Source organism: Pinus tabuliformis, chromosome 7, assembly GCF_031772625.1.
Source record: "Pinus tabuliformis cultivar Carrire ecotype Pingquan chromosome 7, CPIR1, whole genome shotgun sequence".
NCBI lineage: Eukaryota > Viridiplantae > Streptophyta > Pinopsida > Pinales > Pinaceae > Pinus > Pinus tabuliformis.
The window spans coordinates 1,691,709,690-1,691,732,324 of NC_142293.1; positions in this window are offsets into that span (position 1 = coordinate 1,691,709,690).

The following is a 22,635-nucleotide window of genomic DNA, read 5'->3' on the forward strand; positions in this document are numbered from 1 at the left end:
CCATTTCACTTAATCCTCAAACTGTGAGTAATTGGTGGTCTAAAGCCTTGTAGTCTGGGGGTGTTCACCCATGTCTGGGGTTAAGCATAGTAGAAGTGGTTATCTGGCTTGAATATGCATCATTCCTTCCATTCATCCACCATTTTCCAACATTTTTGTTGAGGTTGTAATGTTCCCGAGCATCTCTGATACACAACCTAGGAGAGTTTCTTGGGGTGATAACATTAATTAGCGTCGTTGTCGGGGAGAGGAGATTGAAGCTCAGCTTCCCTGGGAGAATGACACAATTCCAGATTTTGATGACAGACAAAGTCTGGGCACATAATTTGGTTGTAATCATCTATCTGGCGACTCCATTGGAGGAAGACCAACTTTTGGCGACTCCACATTGAAGTTCTAGCTCAGTTTGTGAGACACACTCGAAGAAATCCTCAGAAATCACCAGCTGAATCAATGCCTGACCCTGAGAGGACTGTCAAATCGAAGAAAGCATCACAGAAAGGGGCATCAGGATCAGGTAAGCCTAGGAAATCTCATGCATCTCTGAAAGATAAAGTTATAGCTGAAGATTTACAGTTTGAAGATTTAGAGCCTAGCACCATTAATAAGGAAATTCCTTCAGAGATTAATTGAGCCCCTTGTTCAGTTAGTTCCCCTTTGAATCTCAGTCCAAAGAAAGTTTCCCATACAATCCAAAACATCCCTTTGTCTCTGCCATCCATCACATTACTTCCTACCATTCAAGCTGCCAGTATTCTTCCACATATCCCAATCATGGTAGGCCAACAAGTGCCCACAAAGATAGAAAGAATTGTTGCTGCTAGATATGGACCCTTGGTCTTGCCTGTCCCTTTAAATCCCATGCATGTGGGAGAGTATCAGAAGTATATGCCCAATTTCACTGGCACAGAGGGAGTAACAGCAGAAGAACACCTAGAAGCTTTTTACAGTAATGCTGATAATTTAGATATAAGTGAAAATGATGTGTGGATGAGCGTTTTTGTCTGGAGCCTTGATGGAGAGGCCAGGAAATGGTTCAGAGAATTACCCCAGAGATCTATAACAGATATTGAAGCCTTAGATGATGCATTTTTGAAGCACTGGGGAGATAAAAAAGACTTGTTGTATTACCATACAGAGTTTGGTAACCTAAAGATGGAAAATGGGGAATCATTGCCTGATTTTAATAAAAGATTCAACCGTATGTATAGTAAGATACCAGCTGAGGTAAAGCATACCCCTACCTCTGCCAAACTCACTTATGCCAATGCTTTTGACTCTGATTTCTGCTTGTTATTGAGAGAAGGAAGATGTGCTACGCTGGCTAACATGCAGGATGCAGCCCTAGAAGTAGAGTCTAATATCATGGCTGCAGAAAAGCTCAAAAGTCAAGCTGACAGAAGGAGGCAGAGAGGTCAGGCTTCTACTTCTTCTTCATCATCTTTAGAACCCAAATTAGACAAAATGACTAAGATGATATATTCATTGGCTGCTGAAATTTCTAAGCTAAAGGTTGAGCAAAATTCAGAAAAAACAAGGCAACAAAACACATTTGCTCCAAGAAATCCCAATCCATTCAGAAGAGCAAATGAACAGTTACAAATTATTCATAGGGGTGAAGGATCAAAAGAAGATCAAAAAGTTAAAGCTCCTTTCCAAAATGTAGTCATGGAGGAGGAACAACTTGAAGAATATGAGGATGAACTCCATCTCCTCAGATATAAAATTCACTATGGAGCTTGAAGAAAACATGAGCATTCCTTTTTTAGACATCCTCATCATGAGAAGAGATGATGGCTCCATTGGGCACAAAGTTTTCAGAAAGTCTACCCATACTGAGAACTACCTCCATGCTGACTCCCACCATCACCCAGCCCAGAAGCTTGGTGTTCTAAACACTCTTGCTATCAGGGCATTTCGAATTTCTGACACTGATCATCTGGATGAAGAGAAGAAGCATTTAGTCAAAACCTTTAAAGGTTTAGGCTACAAAGAAAACGAGATTAAAAAAGCTATTCAGAAAGCCGAGAAAAGATTATTATCTCATGAACCAAAGACCAGAGATCAACCTGAGGGTGGTAGGGTTTTTCTTCCTTACATTCATGGAGTCACAGATAAAATTGCGAAAATCCTAAAAAAGAAAAACATAAGCACGCAATTCTCAGCCCCTGGGACAATCAAGAGATAACATTGATAAACATCAACTTAAAGGGGTCTATAAAATCGACTGCTCGTGTGGGAGAAGCTACATTGGTGAAACTGGTCGTTCTTTGCAGACAAGACTTAAAGAGCATGGGGCTGATATTAAAAATGAAAGGTCTCGTTCCTCCGCCCTTGCAGAACACTCGTCAAAAACTAAGCACCATGTCCTCTTGGAAAGCGCCTCCATTATCGCCAAAGAAGAACATCACCAGAAGCGGAAGATCAGAGAAGCCCTCGAGATTATCAAACACCCGCACAATCTCAACAGAGACAACGGTATGGAGATTAGTGGAAGCTGGTTTCCCCTAATCAGAAAAATGAACCCAACAGTATAATAATAATAATAATAATAATAATAATAATAATATAATAATAATAATTCTCCATTAAAAGTTTATAATATTAGTTAATTAGTTAATTAATTGAAACTCCCTTACTAATTTCCTATAAAAAACCTATTTTTAATATAGTAAATACAATAATAATTATTATTAAGATTCAAAAAAAAATTTATAAAATTTTTATAATAAATAACAAATAGTTTTAATTAGGAGTATTAATTATGTTTTATATTAATATGATTAATTAAAGATTACATTAATTATTAATTATTATTAATTAGCATATTAATAATTATTAATTTAATTAATTTAATTTAAATTAATTAATTAATTAATTTATTATTATTATTTGATTAATATTAGGTTTTACTGTAATTTTAGTCTTCTCATTTATTTTAAAATTATATATTATTATATGATTAAGTTGATATTCTAATTAATAACAATAATTAATAGAATTTTATTTCATTTCTATTACTTTTAATAAAAACCTTCTCATTAATAATTAGTGATTTTAATTAACAAACAATTAAATTAATAAGTAATTGATTACTATCCAATTAACTAACAAATAATAAGTACCATTGATTAATTCATATTAATAATAAAAATTAATTTCTAATTAAGAATAATTATAAAGATTAATTCTTTATATTAATATTATTCATTATTATAATATTTATTAAAAAAATTTATAACTACTATAAAAATAATTAATATGACAAGCTATTAGGTTATAATAATTATTAATATAACTATAATATTTTATTTATTATTTATTTGATCTTACAGGTTGATTTTAATTAAAATTAAATAGTTATTATAAACTTTAAGAACTTCCTAATTTTATATTAATAATAATTATTAAAGTAACATTCATTTTTGTTCAAAAAAAAATAAAAATATATATATATATATATATATATATATATATATATTAAAAATTAAATATTAAAAATTATTAAATAAAGATTAATTAAATCAAGAGGCAGCCGACTTCTCAAGAAATTGAGAGCCGACCTTCCTCTCTTCTTTCCTCATCACTATTTATACCTAATAAGCTGCTCTTCTTCTATCAAGCTTCAAGTTGCCCTGATGATGGATCCCGGTTGGGATTTGAAACGTTGGCAGAACAATTTTCTTACTGTGGAATCTCCGATGACTAAATCAAAAACATTGTACCACAGAGGTCTCAAATCCAGAATATGAGGATGAATTCCACTGCATGGAAGATAAAGGCAGCGCTGCATTTTTTACATTGGCTTCTTATAAAGAATCTTTGCTGCAGGAACAAGACAGTCAGAAGTGGGACAGAGAGGCTGTTTTGCAGGCTGGTGAATAGAAAAGATACAATATGAGGTCAAATGCAAAAAATGTCAAGGAGAATCCTGCCCAAAGAGTTGTTGTCCAAATAGAGTCACAGAATATCAGACAGAGAAGACCAGCCACTGATCCAGTCATCCTCAAAGCTCTAGTTCAAGAAGTAAAAGGTTCTATAAGTTATCTTCTTCTTTCAACTTTGAGTCAGAAGTCCAGAAATTAAAAATATATGTGCCTCTGGTAGAGTTGGTAAAGAGTGAAGTGTTTAGAAAACTTATCCTTGAAGCTCTTGAGCTAGAAACCACACAAACCTCCACTGACTCTATTAATTTGCAAGATGACAAGCCTGTCATTGTGCTTAGTCATATGATTGAACCTGCTGATAATAATTCTCCATCTTTCTATGCCTCCTTGACCATTCATGACAAAATCCTCCACAACTACCTGCTAGATACAGGGGCCAGCCACAATTTAATGCCTAAAGCTGTCATGGAAGAGTTAGACCTTGACATCACTAGACCTTATCATGATTTATTCTCTTTTGATTCAAGGAAAGTGAAGTGCCTAGGATTAATCAAAGACCTGGCCATCACCTTAACTCAGCTGCCCATGAAGAGTATGATGATGGATATTGTGGTAGCATATGTCCCTCCCAAGTTTGGCATGTTGTTGTCTAGAGGGTGGATTAAGAGACTAGGTGGGACATTACAGAATTATCTATCTTATGCCACAGTCCCAGTTTTTGGAGGGGAAAGTAGGAGATTGTATAGAGAAGCACGGTTGGCATACATCATTAGTGATGAGAAGAATCCTACTAATCATTCAATATATGTTGTGGAGACTAATTTTGGAGCATGTGTTCTCCAAATAGAAGAATCTCAGAAGTCCTCAATGCAGATCATGAAACCAATAGTTCAGGCCAAAGAAGAGCAAGGAAGTCAGGTTTGGAGATGTTCTTTGATGGAGCATGTTCCAGGGAGACTGCAGGAGCAGGGGTGGTGCTAATATCTCCAAAAAAAGAAAGCATTCAGCTATCTTTTAAGCTGGTTTTTCAAGTCACAAACAATATAACAAAGTATGAGGCTCTGTTGTTGGGCCTTAATGCAGCAAAAGACAGAGGAATCAAGAATCTGAAGGTATTTGGAGATGCTGATTTGATCATTCAGCAAGTGAATAAAACATTTCAAGCAAAGTACCCAAGGCTAAAAGCATATAGAGATGAGGTATGGAGACTCAAATATTCCTTTGAAAATTTCTGTATTTCATATATTCCTAGAGCCCAAAATCAACTTGTTGATTCCCTTGCTATGTCTGCTAGTCTGTTTATTCTTCCCATGCCTCCCGGACTAGTTTATGAAGTCCAAATAAAGTACAGACCATCCTTGCCTGATAATGTCCAGCATTGGAAGGTTTTTGATGATGATGATGAGATAAATAGGTTCCTTCAAGTCATTGATGAGTTTTCTAAAATGCAAATTGATCAAGAAAATGAAGCCTTGGAAGAAAACCCCAAATCCCAGCTTAGAAATAAAATTGGTAAAGAAATCATTGTCCAGCTTCCTAGTAATCATATTCCAAAGGGTCTAATTCCTCTTGAAAGATTGTTTGACCAAAATGATGTGCCTTACAAGGCTGCCCAAAAAGAAGATCAATCTGCAGTCTGTAAGCATGACATAGGGAGTCCAGGTCAGCCTAGATACATACATCTGTCTTCTCATCTGTCTGGTGACCAAAGTGATGAATACTGCAATTTAATGAGGCAATTTGATTATGTGTTTGCTTGGAAGTATAGTGATCTGAAAACGTATGATAAGAACATAATCTAGCATAAAATCCCTCTGGAGAAAGACACTATTCCTTTCAAAAAAAAGCTGAGACCAATAAATTCTATGCTTCTTCCTCTAATTGAAAAAGAAATTAAAAAATTGTTGGCTGCCAAGATTATAGTCCCTCTTAGATATTCAAAATGGATAGCCAACCTAGTAGTGGTGAGGAAGAAAAGTGGAGAAATCAGATTGTGTGTTGATTTCAGAAACCTAGACAAATGCTCTAAGAAAGCAACTATCCTCCACCAAAGATGGAGCATTTGCTGCAAAAGGTCTCAGGAGCCAAAGTAATGTCTTTCTTAGATGGTTTTTCAGGCTTTAATCAGATTGTTGTGCATCCAGATGACCAAGAGAAGACTGCATTTACCACTCCTTGGGGCACTTTTATGTATGCCAAGATGCCTTTTAGATTGATGAATGCTGGAGCTACCTTTCAGAGAGCTATGGATATAACATTTGTGGGAGAGAAGGATAAATTTTTCCTTATCTACCTTGATGACATAACAGTTTACTCCAGCAGCCATCAAAATCATTTGCAGCATTTGAAAAAAGTGTTTTTGAAGTGCAGAAGGTTTGGGATTTCAGTCAATCCTAAAAAATCACAATTTGCTTTAGAAGAAGGCAAGTTGTTAGGACATGTAGTTTCTACTGCAGGTGTCCGAATTGACCCAGAAAGAGTAAAAGCAATACAGACTTTGTCTGTCCCGAGATCGAAGAAAGATATCCAATCCTTTTTGGGCAAAATTAATTTTGTAAGGAGGTTTATCCCAAACTTTGCAGAATTGGTGAAGCATATTACCTCCATGTTGAAGAAAGGAGCAGAGGTCAGATGGACTGATGCAACAAGAAAATCATTTGAGTCTATTAAAAAAGCTATTATGGAGGCTCCCACTTTAATAAGCCCAAATTACAGCAAGGAGTTCCATATATTTTCATTTGCCTCTGAAGACACCATTGTAGCAGTTTTATTGCAAGCAGATGAAGAAGGTTCAGAACATCCAGTAGCATTTTTTAGCAAGAACTTGAGGGATGATGAACTAAGGTATGATATTATTGAAAAACAAGCATATGCTCTTATCAAATCCTTGAAAGCTTTTAGAATTTATATCTTGCATTCCAATATAATTGCATATGTACCCTCTGCTGCAATAAAAGATGTCTTAACACAACCTGATGTCGATGGAAGAAGGGAAAAATGGATTGCAAAGCTGATTGAATTTAATATAGAATTGAGGCCCACCAAGCTTGTCAGAGGTCAGGGTCTTGCCAAGTTATTGGCTGAAGAAAATTGCAGGTCATTAGATATTGATCTCCTGTGCACAATTGCAGAAAGTGGTCAGACAGGTGAAGAAGAGGAAGCAGCTGAACTACAGAGAAAGCAGTCAGTGGAAGAGAATCTAGTTTCATGTGATTGGTATTCTGCAATAGTTAATTTCTTGCTGAAGTTAGAAATATCTCAAGGATTTACTCAAAGTCAAGCTAGAACTGTTAAACTCAGGGCGGAAAATTATTGTATTTATGAAAATATGCTCTACCAGAGGGATCCATCTGGAATGCTGTTAAGGTGTCTGGACAAAGAACAGTCAAAAGAAGTTATGCAGCAATTTCTTTCCAGCATGTGTGGAGGGCACCATTATTGGAAAACTACATCCCATAAAATTCTCAGAGCTGGGTACTATTGGCCCACTTTATTTTCTGATGTATTTTCTTTTGTTAAATCTTGTGACAGGTGCCAAAGATTTGAAGGAAAGTAGCAGTTGAAGTCCCTTCCCTTAAAACCAATACTTGCAAAAGGACCTTTTCAGCAGTGGGGCTTGGATTTCATTGGAGAAATCAATCCACATTCCAGTGGTCAGCACAGATGGATATTAGTAGCCACTGATTATTTCACTAAGTGGATTGAAGCAATCCCTACCAGAAAGGCTGATCATAATGTGGTTATGAAGTTTTTGACAGAGAATATCTTTACCAAGTTTGGTTGTCCACATAAATTAGTCACAGATAATGCAACAGCCTTCAGGGCAAAAGAATTGGTGGAAATGTGTGATTCTATGGGTATTGAACTTGTTCATTCCACCTCATACTATCCTCAAGGTAATGGTCTAGCAGAATCCTCTAATAAAAGCCTGATAAGGATAATTAAGAAGCTGCTGGAGGACAATGAAAAGAATTGGGATGCTAAGCTCAAATATGCACTGTGGGCTGACCGAGTGACTATTAAGAAATCCATAGGCAATTCTCCTTTCAAGCTGGTATATGGTACTGAAGTTGTATTCCCAATTCAGCTAACTCTCCCTGTGGCAAAATTCCTTCAAACAGAGCAGAATGAGGAAGAAGACATGGCAAAGAGGATCATTGATTTAGCAGAGGTACATCAGATCAGAGAACAGCTGGTTGAAAAGGCTGCAGCACATCAGAAAAATATCAAGGAAGTTTTGACAAGAAGGCAAAGATGGATAATTTTTAGGTTGGTAACTTGGTTTTGAAGTGGGATGCATTGAAAGAAAAGAAAGGCAATCATGGGAAGTTTGATGCTTTCTGGACAGGCCCTTTTATCATTTCACATATTCAAGGGAACAACACCTTCATACTGAAAAGTATGGGAGGAGAATCAGTTTTTGATGGCCCAGTCAATGGCCGTCTTTTGAAATTTTATGTTGTTTAAGGTCCTTGGCCTTGAATGTTGTAAATATTTTGTTTTTATCAGTTTTTTGTAGGCAAAATAGACTCCATGCCCAATGGAACACTAGGAAGTTTGTTATTTTTTTTTTTCATCAGGAAGGCATTGATCTGCAGGTTCTTGAGACCTCACGGGGAGGATCTCATCCCCAGAAAGAGCCAGTGTTAGCTCTGCTACATGTTGTTGTTTTTCTAGGAGGAGGAATAAGCTTGGTCCTGGGTTGCTGGCTTAGAGATAGTCTATACTGGTTTTCCTCGCCTTTCCCTTGTTCCCCGCTTACTTCTTTTCGCCTTGCTATCTCTATTTCCCTTCCTAAACCCATCCATTCCTCACTTCCCTTTCATTCTCATATCTCTCCCTTAACCCGTCATTTCCTTTAAAATCCATAATAAATCTCATATTAATCCTTTTTCCAACGGCTCCCGGGTGCGAATTCTAAACCAACGACCATTTCATACAACCGCACACTATTACCTTAGATGTCCCTGTCACATCACTCAAAGCATGTGCTGTAAACCTGGGCCTTCCGATCATTTCCCACGGATCTGATGGTATTCGCAGCTCCCGCCCCGCGAACCTGCACGTACGATAGCCCATGGGGAAAGCGGTTTCCCGCCGGACCTTCCAGCCACGCGTCACAATTTGGTTGGATCGCGCGGTCATGTACGAATACCACCCACCTCCGATAAGCGGTGCGGGGAAACCGCTTACCGCCTACTCGTACGGTCCCCGCTCGTTAACACTCTCACATCTTTGCCGCCTAATAGTTGTCGGATCTACCCAACCGCGATCCGATAGCCCCCGATCCTCCATCCTCGTTTTCTCCTAATACCCCCTGTAAATCGATCGCAGTCATTCATCCGTTTCATCCAACAGCTCGCATCTGTTGTTCCCGCTTCCTCCCGATAGCTATTGCAAAGCGCTCTCCACCGTCGATTCACACTATCCAATGGTGGATCTTCCTCCATGCTACCTGCACCCATTGCCTCTGCCATGCTTCCAAGGGACGAAGGATAACAATTATCAGCTTCCCGCCAGCACTCTGCACATTGAATCCTCAGCAACCACATTCAAAGAGCAGCACGACTGAGGAAGGAAAGTACAGTCTCGAGCAGTTAAACGCCTGCAGCAGTTATTGAAATTCATTCAAACAATACTCCACCTATTCAGGAGGACAACAAAGTACCAATGAATGTCAAATTGATTTAGTAAAACACACAGTTTGCAGCAGAGACCCATATTAGAATGTAAATGTGGTTGGTGTCCATTATGACCCCTCCACGCATAGGACAGCAAATATTTTTTGTAATCAACCTCCATATATACCCAGAAACAAGATGTAATGAGGGATGATGAATGTATTTTGATGTAAAGTTCAATTTCTGGAGACTATAACTACTATGATACCTACAGCTTCTGGTCTTCATTTTCAGCTAATGCAAGCTTCTTTTGCTGTTGGTTGCTCACTTTCCACTTCTTCTTTGTTCCAGGCTATGCCTGTTATGCATTTTTCATGTGCTCTTGATGTTTAGCATTAGAGGGGTTGTCATCCCACCTCTGTGTTAGAATCTAGCAAGTATTATTGAATGTGTATGTAGGTTTATGTTGTTTTAATGCGAGAGAGTTGTCATCCTGTCTGTGAATTAGGAAATAGATTTGCAGACCTCTTTACTGGTTGCAGCTAGCCATCACAGGGTCCTGTGCATCTGCTGGTGTGATCAGTATTCTCCATTTCACTTAATCCTCAAACTGTGAGTAATTGGTGGTCTAAAGCCTTGTAGTCTGGGGGTGTTCACCCATGTCTGGGGTTAAGCATAGTAGAAGTGGTTATCTGGCTTGAATATGCATCATTCCTTCCATTCATCCACCATTTTCCAACATTTTTGTTGAGTTTGTAATGTTTCCGAGCATCTCTGATATACAACCTAGGAGAGTTTCTTGCGGTGATAACAGTACCATCAATCTCGTGGTGTCGAGTCTCATGGAATGGTTGCTCACACATGAATGCTGGCACCTGTAATCCACTTTGAAAAGTGGATGAAAAATGAAATGAGAAAATGGAAAATCTGAATGCACCATCAAATTTGTGGCGTCGAATAGTGCAAAATCGACTGTCAAATTTCTGAATTCTGAGAAAGTGGAAATCTAGTGATTAAGGAATCTTTTATATTCCCCCTAGCTTCCTCAAAGATTTCCTCCTCCAAGTCCTCTGCAAATCTGCTGCTCATATCAAAATTTTGACTATGCCATCAGGTTCATGTTGCTGAGAGGTGTAAGATCAACATAATCTTTTTCCGATTTCGACACTGCAAAACTTTCACCCTCTTGGAAATTTTGCTCAATCATGGTTCCTCCTACAATAAATTAATTAAAAAAATTATCACATTGATTTCTGTGCGCGCCCCTACTCCTCCATGTTTGGGCGCACTGGGCAAATGCTGAGTTTATATGAAATTCCGAGCGAAGTTACCAAGAAGGTCGTTGTGGCACGTTGGTAAATAAGGCAATTTGTTGAGGAGGGGTTGGGGGTCAAATCCCGCCCCTCCTGAATTAACCCATGCATAATAAATTTTTTTGGTTAAGTCTGGGGTGGCGGGTCCACTGTTTTGGGTGGCCCGCCCCCCATTTCCACACTGCACGCTTGTTTAAATATTAAATGGGCATGTTTGTTGGGCCGTTGCATGGATGATACATGTGATTAATGTGGGGTCACCACGTAGGCAGGGCCGGCCCTCCCGCCGGCCATGGGTTCAACTCCCACCGGCCTCGTTTTAATACGGTGGCATATTTGATAAGAGGGTTGGGTGTGGGCTCTCAGGGTGGCGGGGTCATGGCTGCCCACCCCTCATTTCATATTTGGTTATGGTCATTGAGGGAGGGCCGACGGGGGTCATGGCTCGTCGGCCCATAATTAATATTTTTTTATTATTATTGGATATGGGGGGTGGCGGGGTTGGTGGCCCGCCACCCCAAATTTATATATATATATATATATAAGTGGCGGGGTTGGTGGCCCGCCACCCCAAAGTTATATATATATATATATCCATGGTCATTTTTAAAAATTCGAAATTTGACCGAAGGAGGCATATTAAACAGGCCACAAAATTTTCCTGGAATCTGGTCCAGGTTGGCCAGAATCTGGTGGCCAGATTTTGTCCAAATTGCGGCCTCCTTAAGCTTCCCTAGTCACCAAAGTCAACCTAAACTTTGATTGCTCCTAACTTTTGCATACAGACTCATTTTGATGAATCGTTCACACCACTGCGATCAGGATGACGAGATCTATGCTCTAGTCCTAGTTTGAAATCATTCTGATCACTTTGATTTTCGAGCTTCCATATGCCCTCTTTGTCCTGTGTGTCCCTGGAGCCACCTGGATCAGTGATCCATCTTCATTCCTAGGGAGGATGATGTCCAAGAACGGGATTTTTTTGTTTTCCTCTATCTTCATCAGTGTTTTCTATAAAATCTGCCAGGGTGTCATGCTACCTATTCATCAAATTATTTTTAATAAGAGAGCTCTTAGTATTCCCCCTAAAGCAGAGGCATACTTGCTCAGGGTTGGGAATTTTTTTGGCGAGGAGTTGTTTATCTACATTCAGGTCTTTGGTAGTCTGGCTAATCCACATGTTTTGCGCCTATATATCCCTGACAAATTGTTGGCTCGTGAGATAGCATACCAAAATGTAGGTAATGGAATTTCTAAAGTATTGAATTAATCAAATAAGAAAGTATGGCCTACCTTTACTTTTCGTTGTGTTATGGATATTTAGATAATTTCAAACATGTAGTTATTGAGATGGACTCTATTTTAGAGTTGAAATTTCCTACTATCCCTGAGAGGTAGTATGATCCTCATGGAACTGTCAAGAAATTTACCGCTCAATAAATTGTAAGGCAATTCTCTCATGAACCAGATCAGTTTGACGATTTCTTTAAAAAATATGCCACCTATTTAATAGTTTCCAAACAGATTGTAGAGCATTTGGCTCCATAAGAAATCAATCAATTTTCCCAATACAGGGAAGCAAGGTTATCTTGTTTACCCTTAGATTCATTAAAACTTTCAAAGGAAAGCACAACTCAAGAAAAGGTTACAGATATTCCTTCTACACAGGTTACTGATATCCATAATCCAAAAGATATAGGGGATTCTTCTTCCACTCAGACTGAAGGACAGTTGCCAAGTTCTAAGCTTGAAGAGATATGGGAACAATGTAGCCAAGTTTTGAAAGGAAATAAACCTGAGGTTTTGAAGACTACCTCACAAGAGAAAGTCTTAGACACTTCTAAAACTTTTGAGAAGACTCCAATTACAATAAAGACCTCTGATCAACCTTTAGATATTGAAGACATAGAAATTATACTAGCATTATTGACCTTTGAGGTCGTATTAAGGGTCAAGGAGATTCCTCCCCTCCACATATTCTACAGTCCTCATCATAAGGCTGTTGTAAAAAGGAAAAGAAAGAAAAGGAAGATTGACCAATCCCAGACTTTGGTCCCTAGAACTGCCTCTTTTGAATTAGTATGGAAGGGTTCACAGTCCACTCCTACACAGGAACTTAGAAGACTTACTCAGTTCACATGAGCTTATGCTTCTGCGACTATGGACAAAGCCACTGAGATACAACAACTTTTGAAGGAAAAGGAGGACATGATTATGCAGTTGGAACAAGGCCTTGAGAATGAGAAGAAAAAGATTGCTCATCAATGGCAAGAATAGATTGTTGAGCTCTAGAAAAGTTTTGGTGCCCTTAAACTTCAATGTGACTCCAATTTGAGGATCCGAAATGCTCAAATTCAAGAATTACAGCACAGGATTGAACAACTGAAATTTAATCCTGAATTAGCAGAGTTTAAAAGGGAAGCAGGAGAATTAAATACTCTCCTTGCTCAACAACAAGTCATTTTTTGTCAAAAATTAGTCATCATTCATGATTTGTGTCACACAACCAACTCATTGATGGACCAATTGTCTTATCTTGAGACATATTTTGATGAAATTGAGGAAAAAATTGCAGGATACATAACATGGCAAGACAATGTAGAAGGGATATTAGCTAATCTCCCAAGGATAGAGAAATCACATAAGGAAATAGTCTTCAAGGAATGGGAAATATGCCTTAAGCATACAGAAACAACAATATTCAATGTAAGGGACATCTCCAATGACCTCATTGAAGCCATCATCGATAATTTGTTTCAGGCAAATCTTATTTTAGACTACCCCGAGGGAACTCTACCAGATATCAAATTCTTGACCAAAACGTGGCAGGAATTGTCCAAGAAAAAGGCTAAAAAGATTGAAAATCTATCTAAGATTGACTTAGAATGCCATTGGTATTTCTTAATCAATCCTCATAGCCAATGGTTAATGCTTAGGTGTCTATCCAATACAGCCACTCAAATGCTACCAGCATTGAGGGATGTTATATTTACTAGTCAAATGCGAAATCAGCCACAATCTCCACCTAAATTGAAGCCCATGATAGATATTTACTAACCACAACAGCATATGGGAGGGAAGTTTTACTCACAAACTTAGCCAAGTTGTTACAACAAAAATATAAAATTGTCTTATTGTTTAATTTTAAGCATTGTTTGTTAAAACCACTTCATAATTTTACTCTGCTTTTCTATATTTGTATTTTATTTGGAAACTATAAATCCCCTTCATTTGTATGGAGAAGGGGTTCTAAATTTTGGAAAGAAAGCTTTTGTTTGCACTATTGTAACTTAAGTTATCTTAATAGAAAGTTGAACCACTACTATTTTCTCATGAGCAGAGTTACGATAAATCGGGTACTACTACATGTCTGTTATTTCTTTGCTGAAGAGTTAAATGGTTATTTAATTAAGTTTATCATATGTGTGTAGCAAGCAGTCATACATTTTTCACTATTGATATGTGTGATTAAAATCATATATTATATGCATAAACAATGAAATCTTATATGTGTAACGAATTAACTCACTATTTTAATTAAATTAGTTATCACTATCTGTTGTAACCTCATAATAGTTTGGTAATCTATATTATCATGTTGTTTGTGAGATCATTTTAATCACATATATAGATAAGCTTTCCCGAGATAGATATTTAGTTTAAATATTCTTTATTCTCAATTTTAATTACATCATAAGCCTTACGCCTATATACTCCATCCATTTTCATAATTTATATCAAGGGAAACTGGTCCCATAATTTCCAGTCGGAGCCACCATTCCAAACGGAAAAGGATCTGCTCTAAGGTCCCGACCGGGTGGTTTTCCTCGATGTTGAGGCAGACATTTCGAGCCTTCAACATTTTTGGCACTAGAAGGAGGGTCATCAGACTATGAATGGAAACAAGGTCCAATCCCAAATTAAAAGGTCATTCTAAGAGTCAGTCTCCCTCAAAATCACCACCAACTTCAAGATCACATTCCAAATCTCCTAACCCTAGATCTGAATTTGTTCAAACAACCACCAAATCTCCTAGCACACTTCCAAAGTCAATTGGCCAAACTTTCACACAAGTATTTATAGAGCCCCCTGAAGTCCAGACTTTAATTCAAAGATTAGAATGAATTTCTATTTCTGGAGAAAAATATGTTAAAAACAATTTAACGGAAGGAAGTACTACTTCATCTTTAAATCTATTAACTAGATCCTAAAGTGAGAAACTTGGAGTTAAGCCTTTTGAGTTTCCATTACCCACTCATTGGAAAAAGAAAAGTACTCCAAAGACTCAGTCTTCTGCTATTGAGGTTCCATCATCCTCTCCACCTCATACTCCTTATGTTGGTCCTGCTTCTTCCTCTACCCCTTTACCTTCCTCTTATCATCCTCTAATCCCTTCCATCCAGATTCCTCAACCACAATCAACTGGTGCTATTATAATCAGTAGCACTATAAGAGCAACCTCTTCAACTGCTCAATCTCCATCAAAATCCACATCATCTGCGACTTCCTCCACTCCTAGTACTTATAAAATGGCCCAAAGACCGTGGAATAACCTAGGGGAAGTAAAAATGACTCCACCATTACAGCCTCTTCACAAACATCCAGAGAGATTGCTTCAGGGTTTAATCTTGATGATGGCCTCCCACAGAGGAACATCTTCATAATTTCATGTTAGCCATCAATCTGAATGGAGTCACAGAAGAGGATTGTGTTCTCAAATGTTTTCTTTACACATTTGAAGGATTTGCAGCATCTTGGTATTTCTCTCTTCTTGCTGGATCAATAACAAATTGGGATATGTTTGAGGAACATTTTTTTGTTAAAATTTGGGGATGACCGAACAACTGGTACTTTGATTAATGATTTTTCAAATCTTAGGGCCAACCTAAATGAACAAATCAAAGATTTTAATTCGAGATTTAACAAATTGCTAAATAAAATCCTAGACACTTCCAAACCTAGAACTGATGTGCAGATTGAATGGTACATATTTGATCTTCCTTCAAATATTTCCATGATCATAGATAGGGCTAATAAAACAATATTGCTTGATAACATGAAGTAATCTCTATCTGTAGAAAAATAATATCTTGCCCTTGAGAAGAAAACTGTCATTGAGGAAAGAAAACAGACCAAGAAAGTATTTTTTAAAGATGAATCCAAGAAGAAAGCTCCCAAAGATCCTTTTGACTTGGAGGGGTTACAAAAGGTTTTGAAGACAATGTCTAATGAAATGATAGAAATTAAGAAACAAGTTGTTGAGTCTTCAAAGAAGCCCTTTTGGCCTTTCAAAAGGAATCAGCCATCACAGTCACAGTTGTCTGCCATTATATCAAATGCAAAATCCGATCAAGATGATGAAGAAGAAGAAACAACTTTATCCGTTGAAGAATCACAAGAAGAAGAAATAGTGGAAGCCCATGGATTATGGGATTTCATTCTAACTACTTCAGAAAAAATGAAAAAGAAGAAGAAGTCCTACCAGTGAGTACTAGAAATAAGGGACCTACTGATACTTCTCTATCAAATCAAAAACAAAAGTCCCCTACTCCTCCTACTAAAGACACAGGTATAGTTAAAAAGACTTCTACTCCGTCTTCAAATTTTGTTCCAACTACTTCTAAATCTCCTTCTTCATCTAAGACCTTGATAGTCTCTGATACCATTGAATATAATATCGTGAAAGGCATGAAAAAGGTCAAAGACAACATTTCCTTGTATGAGGTTAGTAAGTTAAAACAACAGTAGAATTTTTTACTCAAAGATTTAAATATAGTCCCTGCATCTCCATTACCTATTGTTGTCACTGCAAAATCCTCAAAATGGAAAGGAAAACCTCCAAATGTCCCTTTGGAAAAGATTGACTCTTCTGATGCTATTTTGATTGGAGATAGATCAAAATCCCACACTCCTTTTCTTTTCAATTTTGAGATTTTTAATAAGAATGTCCACAATTGTTTAGTAGATTCTTGGGCATCATCCAATGTCATGCCTTATTCATTTTGTCTCAAATTAAATATTTCACCCTAGAAATTTGTTCTTTAGATTGTTTAATTAGACTAGACAAAAGTCAAAGCTTTAGGAGAAATAAATTCTGTTTTGATTAGATTCTCTTCCAATTTGAAGGTTTGTCAAATATAGATATATTAGTTGCAGTCATTCCCGAATTCTATGGTCTTATTTTAAGCAGAGTATGGTCAGAAAAACTACATGGTTACTTCGCAACTAATTGGTCACACATGTGGCTTCCCTATAATGGAAAACCCAATCAAATTCTTGTCGATAGGAAGAAACATAGAAATACTTGGTGACTAATTTAGATGAGGAAAATGAACAAGTAGTTTTTACAAACATTATTCTTGGAAATTATTCTTTTGAGTCTTTCTTTGGCAATTTTCCAGCATAAAATTCTCCTTTTTCAGTTGATTTTATTTAATCTCAGATCGAAATTTTTTCTCAAACAGATTCATCTAGTACTATCAATATTGTAGAAAATCATGTAAATAATATTGATAATTTTTTTTGGACTCTTTACTTGATGGGTCAAAATCTAATGATTGTGCAGGAATTGGTTACATCCTACTAAACCCTGATGGAGAAAAAAATATGCTTTCTTGCAGATTGGAATTCGATTGCACCAACAACATTGTTGAATATGAAGCAATGGTACAAGGCTTACAAAAAGCCATTAGTCTTGATGTCAAATATCTTAAAGTTTTTGGTGACTCATAAATTGTGATAAAACAAGTTAGAAACAACATTCATTGTATTTATAGTCACCTTAAGCATTACCAATATTTGATCGAAGACCTAATTTCCCATTTCACTACATTCAATATATCTTTGATCCTAAGATTACAGAATGTTAGTGCCGATATCCTAGCCAATGTTTCTTCCAAACTCATTCCACCTAAATATTTCAGTCCCGATAGATTTTCGATTGAATTAATTTTTCACCCCTCCATTCCTAACAACATAACTAACTGGCATGCTTTTAACGATGACAATTACGTTCAAAGTTTTCTAACATCTGAAGGGTCTTACTCTGACTAGATCATTGATGAAGATGAGCATGAAAAACAACTAAATAAATATTCTGAGGGAAATTCTTTACCTAAACCTGTAGTAAAATTGGAAGATTTGTATGATTTGAAAGATAGGTTTAAAAAGGTTAACAATTGGAAAGAGTCAGAGCTCTACTATGAGGTTTAAATTGGTTATCTTAGGATCTTATAATAAAGCTAGGACATTTCATTCACGGGTTTTATTAATAAAACAGTTGTAGTGTACTTCGATGACATTACAATTTATTCGAGAAAGAGAATTAATCGTCTCCATGACTTAAAACAAATATTTGAAAGATGTAAAAAATTTGGAATCTCCTTAAATCCAAAAAAGTCATTTTTTTCCCTTAGTGAAGGTAAGCTTCTAGGATTTATTGTGTCTAAAGAGGGAATTTACATAGATCCAGAGAGAATTAAGGCGATTTCTGAAATCCCCTTACCACACACCAAAAAATCCATGCAATCCTTTCTTGAGCAAATTAATTATATTAAACAGTTTGTCCCAGATTTTTCACAAATTGTTTTACCTTTACAGACTATGATAAAAAAGAAGTCAGTTTTCAAATGGGGACAGATCGAAATAAAATCATTTGAATCAATAAAGCAAGAAATAATAAATGCCCCTTCGTTATCAACTCCCAATTTTTCTAAAGAATTTGTTATTTACACTTTTGCTTCTGAACAATCCTATGTAGCAGTGTTGACACAACCCAATGAAAAACAAGTTGAAGCTCTTATTTCCTTCTTTAGTTCCAATTTACAAGGAGTTGAGATAAACTATTCAGAGGTTGAAAACCAAGCCTTTGCATTTTTTAAGTCAATAAAGCATTTTAGACCTTTTCTCATAAAAGCATATAAAAAAGTAATTGTTCCTTTCCCTGCAGCCAAACAATTGCTTATCTAGTAGGAATTAGGGGAGAAGAGGGCTAATTGGTTTATTTCCCTACAATAATATGACCTAGAGATAAAACCAGCTAAAATAGTAAGTGGTCAATGTTTTTGCATATTAATTAATGGACCTTATGATACTTCGGCTGATGAAGATTCAGGTAACTATGTTGAAATCATAGAGGTATGCCCTATTGACATTGAATATCAATATGTTGATGCAATATTTTATTTTAAAAATGGTTATGCTCCATTAGAACTCAATTACAAAAGGAAAAGAGATTTGCGACTTAAATCTAATCAGTACCAACTTTTCAATGATGTCTTGTTTAGAAAAAAAAAATATGATTATGTGTTATTAAGATGTCTAGAAAAATCTGAAGTAGAGAAAGTTTTGCAGGAGCTACATGATGGACCAACTGGTGGACACTATAATGGGGACACTACTTCTCATAAGATCCTGCATGCTGGTTACTATTGGTCGAATCTATTCAAAGACACCCATGCTTATGTCAGAAAATGCAAAGTTTTCCAAACTGCTTCAGGAAGACAAAAGAAACCAGCCTTGCCTTTGTAGCCAGTTAACATTGAGAAACCCTTTGAGCAATGGGGACTAGACATCATAGGTGAAATCGTTCCTAACTCTTCTAAACAACATAAATACATCTTGACTGCTACGAATTATTTCACCAAATGGGTGGAAGCAATACCTCTGAAGGTGGCCAATTCTAAAAACATTATTGAATTTATTGATCAATTTATTATTACCAGGTTTGGCCTTCCTTATGCTCTTATGTTTGATAATGCATATTATTTTTCCAGAAATACCATAACTGAATTTTCTCTCAAAATAGGTTTCAAACTCAAATATTCTGCAAACTATTATCCTCAAGGAAATGGCCTAGCAAAATCTACTAATAAAAACCTCATCAGAATCATCAAGCAAACAATTGACCAAAATCAAAGAAATTGGCACAAAGCTCTAGTTTTTTCTTTATGGGTTGATAGAATCGCTTAGAAGGTCTCTATAGGCACTTCTCCCTTTCACTTAGTGTATGGAAAAGAAGCTATTCTACCTCCTAATCTAGCTCTTCCTTCACTAGCCCTAGTGCAATCCATTAAAGAAAAACCTTCTTCTGCTCTACAATTAAGGATGTCCCAAATTCTTAAGTTAGAAGAAGAGAGAGATAAATCCAAAAAATTTCATGCCCACCACCAACAATTGGTCAAGTCTTCATTTGATGCAGGTTCAGTTAATAACAATTTTTTTGAAATTGGTGACTTAGTTTTGAAATGGGATAAGGCCCATGAAGAAAAAGGCAAACACATAAAATTCCAAAAGTTGTGGCTAGGCCCATTTGATATCATTGAGAAACTAGGTACAACAACCTTTATCCTTCAAAATTTACAGGGAAAGAGGGATGCTCTTCCCGTTAATGGGCTAGTTTTAAAAAATTAAAATAATAATAATAATAATCTTAAAGAAACTTGCCCTATTGTAAATATGTAAATAATTATATGTACATATCGGTGTCTTTAGCCTTAATGATATTAGGTAATACACTTTTGACTTCATATTGGAGTCTCTCATCATTTATTTGAAGTTTGACTAATTAAAGGAGAAATGTTAGAAAGTAAATTATAACATTGAAGTTTAGTATTGCATTTATTACAATCTCTGAAATCTTTATATCCATTAAGTTGTAAATATTTCATAACTTTAAACTTTAAAAAATCTAGTTGTCCTATGATTGGTCATGAAAAGTTTTCGTTAAAAACTAAAGACTATTTTGAAGTTTTAGCATCTTTTGACTTCAATTGTTGTCCATGACTTTTAAGGAGTGAATTCACCTCCCCATCCACTAGTTTTACATTTTTTAGAGTATAATTCAAAAATATATAAAACTTGAAAGATAAGAGGTCTCATCATGAGACGACTCACCATGATCATGGGAAACTAATGATGTTGACATTATCATGATTGGTCACCAAATGAGTATAATGGCTTATGGTTGTATAACTATAAGACAAGGGGTCTCATCACAAGCCGACTTGTTCAATATCATTATAACTTGTGAATGGCATTGTCGTCATCTGGTCACCAAGGCAGGACAATGTCTTTCAAGTAACTTCAAAAGAAAATAAAAAAATAAAAAAATTAATACCTGTAAGAGTATTATTATAAGTGGATGGGATACTAGTACATTTTGGTTAAATGGTAACCATGTCAAAGCTATGGACGCCTGTTGGCAGCAGTGGCTCTACTAGTGACAAATAAGTCTATCTAAAATGCTAAGCTTCTATAACTCTCAACTTTATCTTGACAACTAACTAAATGACCGATAAAGATAATGAATATTTTCATTAATAACAAGTTGTGAGATAATTTACAAAATAATGAGTTATTTTATTCAAAGTAATCTTTATTAATCTAAATTTCAAATATTTTTACCTTTCTAAGTCTTTTTCTTTAGTAGTTAAAATTTAATCTACTTTTATAGAGATAATTGTTTCGCCCAGTATGTCACCAATTGTTGCACTACACAACAACCCCCCATTTAGTTTTATTTTAGCTATATAATAAATCATGGGGACCCTTTTTAATTTTAATAAAACTCTTTAGTTTTAATAAAGATAAGGCAATTTTTTAATTTTTGTAAATAAAATACCCTCTCACATGAAAGTTTCTATTATCAGAACCCACATATCTGAGGTCCAACCTTACAAGTGTTACGATTAATGAAAACCTGATAGGCCTTTTGTTATTTAAATGATGCATTATCAGAGGATTTATATTGGATCATTGTAATATTGTAACATTCCTTATAGGAAAGTTACGATAAAATCATGCTCCGATCAAACATTCCCGATATATAACACAAAATTAAGTGGGCGCTTCCTTTTAAATTGAATATTTTAAAGAACTATCGGCCCCATGTCCACCACCTACCATATCAGAATCCCCGAACATCATAACGTTTTAACTATGTCATCTTAAAAACTCCTGATATCCCAAATCTTCAATACTCTGCATTTCCGCTATCTCAAAAGCTTTTGATACTACAATATCTCGATGCCTCCCACTTCCGATATTGATATGCCTGATATCTCTTCCCTCTAATGTCTCAAACCTCAAATATTCATGTCTCTACCCATATCAAGACTTTTTCATATCAGATGTCACTCTTTAAAATCCTCAATATTCCATTCCCCGATATAAAGCCTATGATATGTGTTCCCACCTATAGTTATAATCGTTAAATCTTTAAACATCATATATCAGATGCCTAAAATATCGTAAATTTTAGTGTGACCATGTGATTTCTCCAATAAGACTCCTCTGATATGCTAATGTGTGTAGAACCCATGTAAATTCAGGTTTTTCATTTAATATCCTAAAGTGGCGAATTTATGGTTTTTGAAGTTATAAACAGCCTTATTCATTGCAACTTGATATTATCATGATTCTTCCTTTAAGACAAAAATCGTTATGAAAAAACATTATTTTCACTAAAGACTCTCTAATGAATGAATTATCATTTAGCCTTGTGTTTTCATTGCAGGCCAATCCCAATAAGCGAAATTCAGAAGAGATGTCTAAGGAAACTAAAGCAAGGAAGAAACCAGTCACTCAGCAACAATCGACTCCTCCATCGGCTAAAAATCTTGATACACCAGGATTATTTTCTGACACGATCTGTTCTTTAGACGTCGGAGTGCCTCCTGGGAATCTATCTATCATCTATTCGAAGATGAAGGGCCAAGGGTTACCCAAAGAACAATTACAACTGATGATTCTGCTCCAGTTTCAAATACCACCTACAGTGATGTCACAAATTCATTTTTACATAGGATTGTTGCT